Source organism: Rhincodon typus, chromosome 10 (genome assembly GCF_021869965.1).
Source record: "Rhincodon typus isolate 14 chromosome 10, sRhiTyp1.1, whole genome shotgun sequence".
NCBI classification, from domain to species: Eukaryota; Metazoa; Chordata; class Chondrichthyes; order Orectolobiformes; family Rhincodontidae; genus Rhincodon; species Rhincodon typus.
The window spans coordinates 29,609,682-29,626,978 of record NC_063341.1 but is presented as its reverse complement, the minus strand read 5'-3'; the positions used below and the strand labels follow the sequence as shown (position 1 = coordinate 29,626,978).

Sequence of the window (17,297 nt, the reverse complement as noted above, 5' to 3'; positions counted from 1 at the left end):
AGTTTTTAGCATGACATTTTCATTATGTAAATAGCATTATTGTCTTAAATCCAAAGTAGCACCAAGGCTTTGAATAATCTCCAGGGAATTGCTAACAAACAGCCCTCACTTTCCAACATTGCTTACCCCCCAACCCCCATCCTCCACAATTTTCCCCTCACTCCTTGCTCCATTAAAATACTCAGAAGCTAGGAATGTTGCGGTGAGTAACTCACCTCCTGACTCCCCAGAGCCTGTCCACCATCTACTAGGCACAAGTCAGGAGTGTGATGGAATACTCCCCTCTTGCCTGTTTGAGTGCAGTTCCAACAACACTTATGAAGCTTGACACCATCCAGCACAAAGCAGCCCACTTAATTGGCACCACATCGACAAACATCCACTCCCTCCACCACCAATGCTCAGTAGCAGCAGAGTGTTCTATCTACAAGATGCACTGCAGAAATTGACCAAAGATCCTTAGACAGCGCCTTCCAAACCCACAACCACTTCCATCCTAAACAACAAGGGAAGCAGATACATGGGAACACCACCACCTGCAAGTCTCCTTACAGCCACTCACCATCCTGACTTGGAAACATATCGCCATTCCTTCACTGTCACTGGGTCAAAGTGCCAGAATTCCCTCCCTGAGGGCACTGTGTGTGTATCTACAGCACATGGACTGCCTCGATTCAAAAGGTCAGCTCAACACCACTGTCTCAGGGGCAACAAGTGTCGGGCAATAAATGCTGGCCAGCCAGCAACTCCCATGTCCTACGAGTCAATTTTAAAATAACATGACTCAGACACTTTTCCGTCAATGGTGAAACTGGCTGGACAGGAGCCAGGGATTTCAAAACGCAATTCAGGATGGGAGATGCAGGGGATTGGATATTGCCTGTGGTAAGTGGTGAATGAATATTACCAAGAAGTGAATATTGCTGGGAGCAGAGGGCTGGGTGAACATTGCCGAGGGCGGCAGGCGTGAATAGGACCTGAATATTTATGAGTGTTAGAGTGCTTTGACACTCCAGTTTATTTCTTTAAGAATTATGATAGGTTGTCTCATTCCTGCTATGAAAAGCTCTCAGTAAATCTGTGCAAAATCCAGGGAAGTTATTGTGCAACTGGGCCAAGGCTGCATGATTCTGGCCATCTGATCGCACTGTCATTGAAAGTGCAGAGAAATCTAGGGCAGGGTAAAACCCTCAAATCAGAAGTTTAAATGTCCTGCCTAAGTATTCTACATGTGGGACTTCCTCAAGGTCCTACTGTACATCAGTACATAAGCTGAGTTGGTGGCTGTCCCCATATCTGAAGATTTGATCCTGTGTTGTGTAAATCTTTAAAGGAAGATCATGGTCTAACTCTTCCCATGGAGTGCGACTTCTACCTCTGAACTTCAACTTACAATACAGCCACAGTGTTGACAGGAAACCTGAACAAGTAAGGTAAATTCATTGATAGTGCAAAGAGTGTAAGGTCTGGGGTCGAAATAAGCTCATTTGGCTAAAAACAATTTAATTTTTATCCTTTTAAGTTATTGTATTCTTCATACTTTGGAGTATCCTAGAAGTTTAATTTTAAAAAGTAGTAAAACTTATATGTGGAGTTATTAGGAGCAACTAGAGACATGGGACACTAACAATTGATAAACCATTTTCCAATACAATAAAACAAAGAACTGCAGATGCTGGAGATCTGAAACAAAATCAGAAATTGCTAGCAAAACTCAGCAGGTCTAGCAGCATTTGTACCGTGAAAGCAGAGTTAATGTTTCGAGTCCGGTGAATCTTCATCAGGATTATTTTTCAATGCAGAAAGACCCACAGCAATTAAGAACATACAGTGCAAACTAGAAGTACAACACATTTATAGCAACATGCTTAAATAGCCACAGCCCAAAACATTTGAAAATTGTCTGTTTCTCCATTCTGTCATTATTTAACAATCACACAACCAGGGAATTTGTGGACAGCGAGCAGAGGTTAAACTCCTTTCTGCATATTTAACCATCACTACTGCCACATCATTGGAGATTATCTATGCAGAGATTGCAAATGGACAAAAGGATCAAAGTGTTTCCATCCACAACTGGCTTATTATTTTACTGCTTTTCTTTTGTAGAAATTGCAAGTGACAGAGCTTGTGTGCCTGCTGTTAACTAGATTTCAACTGTTTATGTTTGTACCAGGAAATGTCACTCTCTCCTGTCACAAAACCTCAGCTTTTTTCTCTGTTAATGCACCTGCATCATTTTTCAGGGGAAAAATAATCAGTAAATTCTCTGCTGGATGCAACAGGACACTATTACTTAACATATTGATATCGGGAGCATCTTTAATGCTTTCCACAAGTGGCTTGGTGAGATTCTCGTCAGGCAGAAGCAAAACACCAATGAGGGTGAGTACTGATAGTTAGATACCTTATTAACAACCTGACTCCCCTCATTAATCTTCAGTCTATCTTACCGAGCAACCTCGACATTAAGAAAACTCAACAAGAAAACCAGAGGAGCACCTGACGCATTCAGTTTGTACTGAATCGGTATCATTACGTCAGAGTACGCTCCATGGGCACTGACTATATGCAGCTCACATCCACAGACATTGACATTCGACATTAGAATGTCCCTGATACACTCAAAAGTCACTTCTACTCTAAGCTTCACCTCGGGCTGCACCAGTAACTTTCATTGTAAAGCTGCAGCAGGACACCGTGCTCTCAGGGACACACACCTAGCTCACAGAGTGCACCAGGCAGCGTCTCCAGGCTCTTTGCATGCTGTCATGGCACACATTCACTGTGAGCCTACTTAATTCTCCCAGAAAACCTGCCTTGCCTTGCTGGGTCTTCCCTTTTTTACACTTTGCCTCCTCAGCCAGAGCTACCAGGCTCACAGTTCTGCTGCCTTGCCGTTCCGTTTACTGCAGACATAAAGCCAGAAAGTTTGTCATAGTTATCGCCAGCCTCAGTCCAGTCAATGGGCGGGAGGGAGGGGTAGTCTTCACTCAGGGGTTCCCAGCACAGCAAGTCCAGAGCAAGTCCTGGGCAGCCTCTGGTACCAGCCCAGGGCCTGCACGGAGCACTCAGAGTCAGGATCCTATCCTCATAACTAGGTGAGAAGCTGAATGATGGGCAGCACAAGACCCATGTTTCTGCCTCACTGCGGGCTGTCTCCCTCCTGCAGTGAGAGAGAGGCAGGTTTTATAGGACACGAATGTGAGTGGCACAGCTGTTGGTGCAGGTCAGGAGGTGCCCTGAGTGAGAAGGCATTGCAGAGGGCATGCAGGGTTCATTGGTGTCAGGTGTCGGGGTGAGTGAGAGTGAAGATGTTGCCGGCAATTGTGAGAGTGGTAGAGCATGAGTACTGGTGAGAGGTGGGTGCAGTAGCAGAGATACGGTGAAGTGAGATATCGGATGGTAGCATTTCCCCTGAGCAGACTAGCCAGGGTCACTGACATTTTTTCCTTTAGTGCTGGGCATTACTCCATACGGCTGAGACTGCACTGGTCTGGGTGGCAACCAGGCTGGTATGGTCAGGTGCCCTGGCCTCCCTAGCTTGTTCAGGGGGTGCAATGAGACCCATGTGGCACCAACCCAACAGCCCACAAAGCAGGGCACCAATTTCCTCCTGTTTGCCATGTCTGGGGTACCTATATAGGGCAACTCCAGACTGACAGTGCTTATCCAGGTGTAGACCAACATTCCTCCAGGCTGCACACACAGCCACGCCCACGTTCCACGAACATCAATTGGCATCGGCACACCCATCACTGCTTTGACATCCGGCTTCTGAAAATCGCTGTCACGCACCGACAACGGAGGCCCACGCAGTTGGAAAGAGCATCAGAGGGAACACCAGCATATTCACAAAGTTAGCCGGTACATTCTGGAATATCCGCAGAGTGGTGAGTGGTTTTGGGAACACCATGTGGCAAGACCGGGTGGAAATTGGATGTGAGAGACGCCACAGGAACAGGGGCTGGGTAATTTATGAGGAGTATTTGGTAAGATATGAGATAAAACTCATTGGGCTTCACAGTGACAAGCTCTCAAAAAAACTTGCTGCAGCTCAGGCATAGTCAAAAAACATAAGATTTGACCCTTTGTCTCCAATTCATCTTTCATTCGAAGAAGTCCCCTTTCCCTTCTTAAGACGCTTCTGTGGCTCCTCCCGTCCTTCAAAATACTTAGCAATGCTGAAATTCGAAAGGTCAAAAAGCCAAACAATGATGTACACAAAGAACAGTCGGAACATAACTTCTTCATTCACCATAAAGCAAGTAAAGTAAACAGAGGCTGGTGTCTGATTGTGAGCCACTGTTTGTAATGAGCAGACAATGACCTCGGACTAGACAAATAAAGTTTTCTCCATTACCGGTTCAGGCATCCAGCATCTGTGCTGGTGAAACATGAGCTCCAATATCATAATCCCTAGACAACCGGTTTATAACCGGATTAGTTGGAACTAGTCTAATTGGTAGTTCCTGAGAAATTTTCTTGCTGGGAGATTAGCTGGGGTTATCTGACTGATAAGATAAGGGATAAACTCTATCCTCTGCTTATAAACTGAATGCTGACAATCCAATTATTTTCTGTCTGCAGGCCCCACATTTGCTACCAGATCTGTGCTGAGTTAGCTGATCACAGTCAGAGTGGTTGAAGACCCGCATGGGCCCAAGCTACGCCTGCCTCTTTGTAGGTTACGTGGAACAATCCCTCTTCCGTACCTACACCGGCCCTAAACCCCACCTCTTCCTCCGTTACATTGATGACTGTATCGGCGCCGCCTCGTGCTCCCACGAGGAGCTCGAACAGTTCATACACTTCACTAACACCTTCCACCCCAACCTTAAATTTACCTGGACCATCTCTAACACCTCTCTCCCCTTCCTGGACCTCTCTGTCTCCATATCGGGCAACCACCTCGAAACCGATATTCATTTCCAGCCCACCGACTCCCACAGCTACCTAGAATACTCCTCCTCCCACCCACCTTCCTGCAAAAATGCTATCCCCTATTCCCAATTCCTTCGCCTCCGCCGCATCTGCTCCCAGGATGAGGCATTCCACTCCCGTACATCTCAGTTGTCCTCGTTTTTCAAGGACCGTAACTTCCCCTCCTCGGTGGTCGAGAATGCCCTCAACCGTGTCTCCCACATCTCCCGCACCTCATCCCTCACACCCCGTCCACGCAACAAAAACCAAAAAAGAATCCCCCTCGTCCTCACGTACCACCCCACCAACCTCCGGATCCAACGCATCATCCTCCGACACTTCCGCCATCTGCAATCCGACCCCACCACCAAAGACATCTTTCCCTCCCCACCTTTATCTGCTTTCCGGAGGGACAACTCTCTCCGTGACTCCCTTGTCCGCTCCACACTCCCCTCCAGCTCCACCACACCCGGCACTTTTCCCTGCAACCGCAGGAAGTGCTACACCTGCCCCCATACCTCCTCCCTCACCCCCATCCCAGGCCCCAAGAAGACTTTCCACATCAAGCAGATGTTCACCTGCACATCTGCCAATGTGGTATACTGCATCCGCTGTACCCGGTGTGGCTTCCTCTACATCGGGGAAACCAAGCGGAGACTCGGGGACCGCTTTGCAGAACACCTACGCTCGGTTCGCAACAAACAACTGCACCTCCCAGTCGCGAACCATTTCAACTCCCCCTCCCATTCCTCAGACGACATGTCCATCCTGGGCCTCCTGCAGTGCCACAACGATGCCACCCGAAGGTTGCAGGAACAGCAACTCATATTCCGCTTGGGAACCCTGCAGCCCAATGGTATCAATGTGGATTTCACAAGTTTCAAAATCTCCCCTCCCCCTACCGCATCCCAAAACCAGTCCAGCTCGTCCCTGCCTCCCTAACCTGTTCTTCCTCCCACCTATCCCCTCCTCCCACCTCAAGCCGCACCTCCATCTCCTACCGACCAACCTCATCCCGCCCCCTTGACCTGTCCGTCCTCCCTGGACTGACCTATCCCCTTCCTAACTCCCTACGTACACTCACCTTTCCTGGCCCCATCCCCGCCTCTTCGACCTGTTTGTTTCCTCTCCACCTATCCTCTCCTCTATCCCTCTTCTATCCGCCTCCCACTCTCTCCCTATTTATTTCAAAACCCCCTTCCCCTCCCCCTTTTCTGATGAAGGGTCTAGGCCCGAAACGTCAGCCTCTCTGCTCCTATGATGCTGCTTGGCCTGCTGTGTTCATCCAGCCCTGCACCTTGTTGTCTCGGATTCTCCAGCATCTGCAGTTCCTACTATCTCTGAAGAGGTGTTTCTATTGTCTTTGAGATGCTTGGTGGGGGTGGGGAGGGATGAATAGGTTAGCCAGAATTCCTGCTGGGACAAGTACACATATGGGCATATCTCATACATCAGGATTGGGCTCAGCTGTGACGCTGCCATTGTCAAGGTACCCTTTGACAGTGTCTACTTAGGTTCATCCATGGAGATGAGCAGCTTGGGAGAGGGTCTAAAAGATACCTGAAACAATGCAGCAATATTAATCTCTTGTCTTGGAAATGACATAAAATTAGAGGAAGGGCTTGTGAAAGATTTTAGATCATAGAATACCTACAATGTGGAATCAGTCATTTGGCCCATCAAGTCCACATCAACCTTCCAAAGAGCATCCTACCCCATCCCTGTAACCCCACACTTCCTGTGGCTAATCCACCTCACCTACACATCCCTGGGCACTATGGGCAACTTAGCATGGCCAATCCACCTAGCCTGCACATCTTTGGACTGTGGGAGGAAACCAGAGCACCTGGAGGAAACACACACAGACACAGGGAGAATGTGCAAACTCTACACAGACAGTTGCCCCAGGGTGGAATCGAAACCAAGTCCCTGGTGCTGTGAGGCAGCAGTCCTAATCTCTGAGCCACTGTGCCACAGTGGGCCATATTTTGAATTTTTTTGTCTACAATTTTGTGTGTTTTGGTAAGATTGGTGCCCAAGAAAATTTCACTAAAATACCCCTTCCCTTTATCAGCCACATTCAGCAGTGAGTAAAGAGAACAGTTGAGATGACGGTGCCAGCTTATGCCACCAGTAGGTGAAAGAGGGAAGAGCTGGATTCATGAGCAATCCACTGTTTACACAGCACAGATCACTAGGCTGCTGCAACCATCGATAGATCTGAGGGTGGGAAAAGTACAAACAAATAAGTCAACAACATCATGAAGGGCTGCTGGTGCAGAGGTGAAGCCGCGTTAACTATCCTTGGTTGTGATATAACATATTCTCACCGTCCAACCGATACAGCAGATACCTCCAGGTACAATGCTCCATTATGAATTTAAAAAAGCAAAATCACACCAAAATTAAGGAGAAACGAGGAAATAGAGATAGTTGCAAGATGTGAAAATTAATTCACTTTGTTTCACTGTATATATTCCATGATAAGATGCCCAATGAATAAGGCTGTTCCCCTGTTTTCCAGTCAAAACTCCTGCAAAAATCTACAGCACCCTGAGTCAGGGAGTTTAAATCTTAGAATTCTCTATGCCAAGGGGGCCCCTTTCAATACAACATCTGCAATGGTTCAAGGTGAAAGCTCATCACAACCTCATGGACAATTAGGGATGGGCCATAAATGCTGGCCTTGCCTGCGACACCTACATCCATGAATGGTTATAAAAGATGTCTCATCAATCAGTGTGACTTCATAGACAACGGCAAGTTTCATTTCATCAAGCATTGATCTCACACGTGCTGTCACAGTTGTATGTGCATAGGGATAATACGAGGAGCTCGATGAGAGTATAAACGAGGAGACTCTCAAAGAGATAAGTTGGAGAGCAGGAATTTTTTTGAAATTCATTTTTGGCATATGGGCATCACTGTCCAGGCCAGCATTTAATGCCTGTGTCTAATTGCCCAGAGGGCAATTAAGAGTCAACCACATTGCTGTAGATCTAGAGTCACATGTAGGCCAGAGCAGGTAAGGGCCAGCAGTTTCCTTCGCTAAAGGACATTAGTGAACTAGATGAGTCTTTCCGACAATCAACAGAGGTTTATGTGGGACTTGAACCCAGGTGTCCAGAACATTACCTGACTCTCTGGATTAATAGTCTAGACCTTTGCCTGCCTTAATGTTCAGGTGACAAGGAGAAAAGGCTGCATTATAGCAGAAGTCTTAGCAAGGACAGCAGGCTCATAAAGCAAGGTAGTAGGAGATGGAGGAAATGAATAAAATAAGAATTGAAAAGGAGGGAATAGCCCAAAATAGACCAGACTGTAGAACTTAGCTCGATGCAGCAGAACATCATTAGAATGTGCTACAGTGCCAACCATCAGAGGGCCTTCTGTCTGACAGAATACACCTACATCAACCAAACAGTTAGCTAAATTTCTAACTGTCTTCCTTTGAAAAACATTATTAAAAACAAATCAAGAAATTAGATAGTGAAAATATCAAGTATGATACCAACATGACTCACATTCGAAGGAGAAAAGGGCACAAATCAAAACTCACACTGCAGCCTTTGCAAGAATTACAGATATAGTTCTGGAGTGGCTGAGGCAAAAATAGAACTTGCAAGGGACAGTGTTATCAAGTGTGCCATTTATATTGAAACATGTGCACTGCCAAATTCCTGATGCATTGTGGTCACTTAGAGGTGATACTTAATCTACATGAGGCAAAGCTGATTTCTAAGCGAACTTTGCTACACTAAGAGAAAGGCTGGGCTTACTCCAACACAGGCCTGCAGGAATGAATACAGCTTTTTTTTAATGAAAGGTCTCTTCCTATGGTGATAAAGGCACTGACAATAATAAACAAAATTCATTGAAGATCGCAGAATCGCTACAGTGTGGAAACAGGCCCTTCGGCCCAACTAATCCACACTGACCCTTAGAGAATCCCACCCAGACACATCCCCCAATAACTGACCTAATCTACACATCTCTGGACACTATGGACAATTTAGCATGGCCAATCCACCTAGCCTGCACATCTTTTGACTGTGGAAGGAAACTGGAGCAAACCCACGCAGACACGGGGGGAATGTGCAAACTCCATACAGACAGTCGCCTGAGGGTGGAATTGAACCCATGTCCCTGGCGCTGTGAGGCAGCAGTGCTAACGACTGAGCCACCATGCCACCCCAAATTGTGTTCAAAATGTCTCAGCTTACCTTTTCAGGTTGTAACAGCCACGACTGGAGTGAATTTTGGAGAAAAAATAGTTTCTTCCAATTATTCTCCTCGTTCTGAGTCTATCTGGTCTGCCTATAGCCATGGGCCCCACATCCCATTGACCTCCTATCTGGGATCAATTAATGGAGTTAGGGTTCACCTCTAGGAGTTTGCTAAAGATCTATTTTCATGTCAGCTTTGCTGATGGTACTACTCCATGCAGTGATGTGGTTCCAAAAGCATCAGTGCTACCTGTAGTATCACATTCAAATGGGCATTACTCATAATGAGCCCTGGTAATGAGCATCGGTAGGTTTTTCAACAAGATGACAGTTGGGGAAAGCAACAGGTCACGTTCTCACCTCGTCCTCACACACCACCCCACCAACCTCCGGATCCAACGCATCATCCTCCGACACTTCCGCCATCTGCAATCCGACCCCACCACCAAAGACATTTTTCCCTCCCCACGCTTATCTGCTTTCCGCAGGGACCACTCTCTCCGGGACTCCCTTGTCCACTCCACACTCCCCTCCAGCCCCACCACACCTGGCACTTTTCCCTGCAACCGCCGGAAGTGCTACACCTACCCCCACACCTCCCCCCTCACCCCCATCCCAGGCCCCAAGAAGACTTTCCACATCAAGCAGATGTTCACCTGCACATCTACTAATGTGGTATACTGGATCCGCTGTTCCCGTTGTGGCCTCCTCTACCTTGGGGAAACCAAGTGGGGACCGCTCTGCGGAACACCTACGCTCGGTTCGCACTAAACAACTGCACCTCCCAGTCGCAAACCATTTCAACTGCCCCTCCCATTCCTCAGACCACATGTCCATCCTGGGCCTCCTGCAGTGCCACAACTATGCCACCCGAAGGTTGCAGGAACAGCACCTCATATTCCGCTTGGGAACCCTGCAGCCCAATGGTATCAATGTGGACTTCACAAGCTTCAAAATCTCCCCTCCCCCTACCGCATCCCAAAACCAACCCAGCTTGTCCCCGCCTCCCTAACCTGTTCTTCCTCCCACCTATCCCCTCCTCCCACCTCAAGCCGCACCCCCATCTTCTACCTACTAGCCTCATCCCGCCCCCTTGACCTGTCCGGCCTCCCTGGACTGACCTATCCCCTCCCTAACTCCCCACCTACCCTCACCTTTACTGGCTCCATCCCCGCCCCTTTGACCTGTCTGTCTCCTCTCCACCTATCTTCTCCTCTATCCATCTTCTATCCACCTCCCCCTCTCTCCCTATTTATTTCAGAACCCCCTTCCCCTCCCCTATTTCTGAAGAAGGGTCTAGGCCCGAAACGTCAGCTTTCCTGCTCCTCTGATGCTGCTTGGCCTGCTACGTTCATCTAGCTCTACACCTTGTTATCTCAGGTCACAGGCCATCTTGTCTTTTGTGGATATTCGTACATGATCACTTCTGCCAGCAGACAGCTTTCAGGCAGGAGATTCACGCTTCGTTCTCCCTTTCCTTATTGAGCGGGCTACAACTGACCAAAGTCTTCAAAACCACCAAACCCCGGTGACAGCACTAATTTAACAAAGATCGGGATCAACTCTGGGGCCTTTCCAGTCTGCACAGCCCAGCTACAATACACACCAGATAAACTTACTGAGCTGTCACAGAGAGTTCCTGAAATTAATTTGCTTTGGTTCATCTTTTTAGCAAGTGAACTGTGATCAGAAGGCAACTCCCTCATTACTGAGTGAAATCAAGTTATCTACATTGCACGGAATTAGCAAATTAGCCAATCACATTCTTCGCATTCTGCTTAGATACCCAGGGCAATGTTTATTAAACCACTGATCTCCAGCTAAACCCTCTTAAAGGCAAAGTAATCTTCAAAGGAGAAGGATTTCTTAAAACGCTGACTGCCAGAGGGATTATACACTCTATGGATACTGAAGTCAATTATTGTACAAAAGCCAGTCTGAAACTGAATGAATTAAAATATAAAAAAGCTTTTACATGTGGCAAATAATAGCAAATAGACATTTTTTTTAAAAAAAAGGCCTTTACTTTCATGAAAATGTGCTCCAATTGACCTCATCTTTTGTTAAAAGCAGAAGAGCTCTATGACATCCTGTCTATGTGATACACTGAGGTTTTGAGATGATTTCTCAAATTTATTCAGTTGCATGTAAAAGCCTTCAAGAAAGGAAAGATTGCTGGATTGTTAATAAGATGGATATAGGTTGATAATCATTTTGCTCCCGTTGCTCTTTCTGACTGTGAATCAGCCTTGGTTCAATCATCAGTATCTTGCCTGAGTCAGAAAGTTATGAACCAGTCTGATTCCAGGATGTGAGCATAAAATTCCTGGTTGAAGGGCTGCTCCACTGTTGGAGGTGTCATCTTTTGGATGAGACGTTAAACCCCATTTGAACTCTCACATGGACATGGAAGAACCCCCAACATTTTTTTGATGAACAGTATGAGAGTTAACCCTGATGTCCTGACCAATATTTAATCCTCAATCAATATCACAAGAAAAACAGATGATCTGTTCATTATCACATTACGTTTTAGGCAGTTTGCTGTGTGGAAACTGGCTGCCATGTGTATTACAGTAGAGCACACACTTAATAAATCAATCTGGGGATAGTGTAGGTAAACACATTGAATCAGCCATGATCATATTAAATGGCAGAGCAGGCTTTACTGGTTGAAAGGACATTGGGATAAGAGTAGCCCAATGTTCATCGACTATAATACATCTGATGGTCGTTGAAAAGTGCTCTGTAAATGCAAGTCTTTTTTTAAAACTCTTGATAGAGAAGCATATTGAGCACTGGTAGCCCTGTGAAGTTTCAATCCCCACTCATCTGTTAACATTTCCGATCTGAGTGAGATAACATCAAGGAGGTTGCAGTGCCCTCCTGGTGAGTGACAGGGACAAAATTTCAGAGAACGCGTCATACCTGGTCTGCCTATAGCTTCTCCTGTTGACTATGAAACAGATCAGACACTTGTTTTGCAGCTGTAAGGTATCAGGGAAAATAAAAACAGAAGGGAGATCCTGTACTGACCAGTAATTCTCAAAGGCATTGGTTCGTTGACTACTGACCCAGGAGCAAAATGCTTGCAAACCGTGCTACATAAATAGACAGGATAATTTCAAGAAGGTGCTATTTATTCGAAGTGCTCACTGGTGTTATAAAGAACAAGAGAAACAACTTGTATTTATAATGCATCTTTCATGATCTCCGGAAATCCCAAAATGTTTTGAGCCAATGAAGTACTTTTGAATAAAATAAAGAACTACAGATGCTGGAAATCTGAAACAAAAACAGAAATGTTTTTTATTCATTCACAGGATGAGGGCATCTCTGGCCAGGCCAGCATTTATTGTACATCCCTAATTGCCCAAAGGGCAGTTAAGAGTCAACCACATTGCTGTGGGTCTGGAGTCACATGTAGGCCAGACCAGGTGAAGATGGCAGTTTCCTTCCCTAAAGGGCATTAGTGAACCAGATGGGTTTTTCTGACAATCGGCAATACAGTCATGATCATGATCATCCGTGGTCTCTTAATTCCAGATATTTACTGAATTCAAATTCCAACATCTCCTGTGGCAGGATTCAAACCCTGGTCCCCAGAACATTACCTGGGTCTCTGGATTAACAGTCCAGCGATAATACCATAAGGCCATTACCTCCCCTAAATTGTCGGAGAAGTTCTCAGAAGGGTCACTGGACTCAAAACATTAACTCCGTCTTTTTTTCATCATAGATGCTGCCAGACCTGCTGAGTTGCTCCAGCAATTTCTGTTTTTATTTCAGAAGTACTTTTGAAGTTTAGGGTATTAACATAATCAGTTGAGCTTGAAACTTGGCTCAGTTTTATTTGCTAAAAATAACAAACAAAACATTCATAGGCAGTGACACAATCTCTACAAATGGAAGGAATATGTTTGAGCCTTGCATCATTTTTGAGAAGGTCGTGAGCTAAGCTAATGGAACTACTGCAGTCCATTTTGTTTAAATGCTGTTAAGAGTTCCAGGATGTGACCCAGTCACACTGAAGAACTATCAATACATTTCCAAGTTTGTGTCCCAATCAGCATGTCTTTTCTCCTGTAGAATAAATCGTTGTAATCATCTGAAATTTGGCATTCTTGCATTGACCTGATGAGTGCAAGATGGAAAATTTTGGCAACATATCTCTCTTTTCAGCAATATTCAAGTGTTATACTTCCAAGTGACAATTTATGAAACCATTCACTACATAATATTGAAAAAAATGTTTGACATATTTACTTTTCAACAAAATGAACATCAATAAAGTTCCTTTGCTGAGATGCAAATGGCTGAATTGGTATGTGAGGGACCTAAATGATAAGATGGCCATGAACACAGGATGCAGGAGGAACTCAGCAGGTCATCAGTATCAATAGAGAGAAAAGCTGAGTTAACGATTCAAATCCAATATCACTCGTTTTCAGAATTTCAGATTTCCAGGATCCACAGTATTTTGCTTTTGTTATGGTAGGATGGTTACTTCGGCTGGATGACATCAGGTTCACATTTATTCCCTGGAGCGATAAACTCAATTATCACTAATGCAGCTGCTATGCAGCTCCTCCATTGGGACCTATGTGGGAAGCTAAATATTTGATGATACAACAGATATCTACAAATACCTACATGAATGTCTACAAAATTCTTTTGAAATATTGTTGGAAGAGTTTGGCATCTTTTTGGAGGTCAATCATCTCAGCTCCAGGATTGCAGCATTTCCTCGGGCTAGTGTCCTAGGCCCAACCATCTTCAGCTGCTTCATCATTGACCTTCCCTCCAATATAAGGTCAGAAGTCAGAATGCTTGAGGTTGATAGCACAATGTTCAGCACCATGCACAACTTATCAGATACTCAAATAGTCCATGTACAAATGCACACAACAGCTAAGCAATGACGATGTCCAACAAGAGACAATCTAACCAATACCTTGACATTCAACGACATTACCATCACTGAATCCACCACTATCAAAATCTTGGGATTTAACATTAACCAGAAACTAAACAAGACTAGTCATATAAATACTGTAGCTACAAAGCAGTTTAGAGAACAGAAAACCTGCAGCAAGTAACTCCCCTCCTGACTCCCCAAAGCCTGTCCACATCTACAAGGTACAAGTCAGGAGTATGATGAAATACTCCCCACTTGCCTTAATGGCTGTAGCTCCAACAACATTCAAGGAACCTGGCACCATCCAGAACAAAGCAGCTTGCTTGATAGGCACCATATCCACAAGCATCACTTCCTCTAGCACCAACGTTCAGTAGCAGCTCCTCAGGTGGCACTTTCAAAATCCACAGCCTTGAGGGTGGCTCAGTGGTTAGCACTGCTGCCTCACCATGCCAAGGACCCGGGTTCAATTCCACCCTCGGGCAACTATCTGTGTGGAGTTTGCACATTCGCTCCGTATCATCATGGGTTTCCTCCGGGTGCTCCAATTTCCTCCCACAGTCCAAAGATGTGCAGGTTAGGTCAACTGGCCATGCTAAATTGTCCATAGTGCCCAGGATGTGTAGGCTTAGGTGGGCTAACCATAGGAAATGTGGAGTTACAGGGATGGGGTGGGTCTGCATGGGATGCTCTTTGCAGGGTCAGTGTGGGCTCGATGTGCTGAATGGTCTACTCCACACTGTAGGGAGTCTACGACCATTTCCATCCAGAAGGATAAGGGCAGCAGTTACATGGGAACACCACCAGTTACAAATTCCCCTCTAAGTCACTCACCTCACTCCTGACTTGGGAATACAGCACCATTCCTTTAGTGTCACTGGGTCAAATCCTGGAACTCCTTCCTTAACAACCTGTGGGTGTACCGACAGCATATGGATTGCAGAGGTTCAAGAACACAGCTCACCACCTCCTCCTTAAGGGCAGCTAGGGTTGGGTAATAAATCTGACCCAGCCAGTGATGCTCATGTCTCATGAGTGAATTTAAAAAATATAGTAAACTTTAAATAAAATGCTCCCCTCTTTGATGTTCTTGCCCCTTCAAATAGAGAAGTGGGCCATTGTTGCAAAATACTATGGGTTTATCTGTAAATAACACGAAAGATTGAAAATAAAACCGTAGCTGGTCATTTTAACACAGCATCTTGCTCGCGTGCCCACTTGTCTGTCCTCAGCATGCTGCAGTGCTCCAGTGAATCACAGTGCAAACTGGAGGAGCAACATCTCATATCCAAACTAGGCAGTTTACAACCTTCTTTGTTCAATATTGAGTTCAACATCTTCAAACTGTGAACCCATTCCTTCCCTTTCTTTTAGCTTTGCTTGTTACATTCTCTATCACCCTCTCACCCCTTCCCCTAACCCTACCCCAGTGAGTCTGGCTGTTCTTTCCAGTCTGGCAGTTAGATGCACCATTGTTCTGCCAGGTTATCCATGGGCTTGCGGCAAAGTGAAGTACTGAGGTGTCCATCCTTGATGGACAGTACCCATGAAGACAGTCTCAACCGTGATCTTGGGTTCATGTAGCACTACATGTGAGCCCACCACACTGTTCTGTATCTATATAATCTTCCGTACTATTCTGTTTTGACACCATCACTTTGTTAACTTATTATGACCTCTCTACCGAAATTAGTTTGTACAGTTTTGGATGACTTGTTACTTTGGTTAGACCCTCGGCATGCGACTTTTATTCCTACCATGTTATTCCAGCCGTTTGGTTTGTCTCCAGCACCATCTTATTTTTAATGTTTTGTAATTATCTCTCTGCCTCAATTAATCAGATTATAGGTCATCCCTTCAATTGCTATTCAGCTGTTAACACTTTACTCACACTGTCTGATACTTTCGATCACCTGCAACCTATTATTCAGCCTGTCAACATTCCACGCACACCATTTGTATGATCTTTTTGTCTCTCTGCCTATAAATTCTGTGCCTGTGTGCTTCCCTTCACTTCACCTGATGAAGAAGCAACGCTCCGAAAGCTTGTGATTTCAAATAAACCTGTTGGACTAAAACCTGGTGTCGCGTGACTTCTGACCATCTCTTTAATGTTAGCTATCAGGAGTTCTTTAACCTCACTGAAATGCCAGGTCAGGAGATGGATCCTGATGCTTCTAGTTACACCTCATGCTGCATGACCATGATATATTGATACATAACACATAAAATTGACCATGATACATGAAGTATGGTACAGTAGGATATATTTTCATTGTAGAGACAAGTGAATTCATTCACGGCCAGAACAGAACAGCAACTTCTGTACTCAGGACCACCAGAGGTACTTTGCATCCTGAATTTAGAGTCATATCATGCAAAGGAGTCAGTGCCTCCAGCAATTTCTGTGCCCTGCTGTTTACATTATGGCAATGTCCTCAACATTATAACCAGGGGATGAGAGAAACTACCTCTCTAGGAAAGACAAATAATTCTGCCCGCATAGCTTCCAGGCGAGCGGCATCAGATGACATGTCTGACTATTCATGAGTTAGAAGCAGTTATCAAAGTGCCAGGGTCTAAAGGGCAATGAATGCTTGCGTGTGAAATCATCAGATGTGACATTTCTGACAGGCAATGAATTGTGACCGTGATCCTCCTGTTTGGGAATTAGGGGATCAAATATCAAATTACGAGGTATTTTGAGCAGAGAGGATTTTTTTTTAAAAAAAGCAGCTGCTACCTCTCCTTCTATCATTACTCAAAAAGCTTTTTTTGGGTCCCAGGTGACTGTTAAAGAGAGAGCTCCTGTGTGTCACTTTTACGAAGGGCTTATGGACCTCAAAGGTTAAAAGCTAGACAATCTGTGAATTGTGCTCCACTCGTAACATTCGCTGTTGGCCAGATCTAATTTCCACCAACCCTTTGAAAGTGCTCTATTCTTTCCTTCAAAACAAGGTGGGATCCAAAACAAAAGGAGTTCTTAAAGGACTGAATACTTTGGAGCACTTGCCCCTTCTTGATAGACAGTGTGAAGGGTGCTGATCCCTGGAGAATGATTTTTAATTGAGGGTAGACATTCTGTATTTAGAATCCCTACAGTGAGGAAGCAGGCCATTCAGCCCATAAAGTCCACACTGATCCCCAGACCCACTCCCCTACCTTACAAGCCTACATCCCCCATAGCTAACTCACCTAGCCTGCACATTCCTGGACACTATGGGCAATTT

At 45.4% G+C, this 17,297-nt stretch overlaps 1 protein-coding gene across 2 annotated transcripts in view; it reads right to left on the bottom strand.

The window, feature by feature from the left end:
• ror1 (receptor tyrosine kinase-like orphan receptor 1) overlaps positions 1 to 17,297 on the bottom strand; it is a 292,100-nt gene that overhangs the window by 249,262 nt on the left and 25,541 nt on the right. The gene's annotated exons all lie outside the window — the stretch shown is intronic.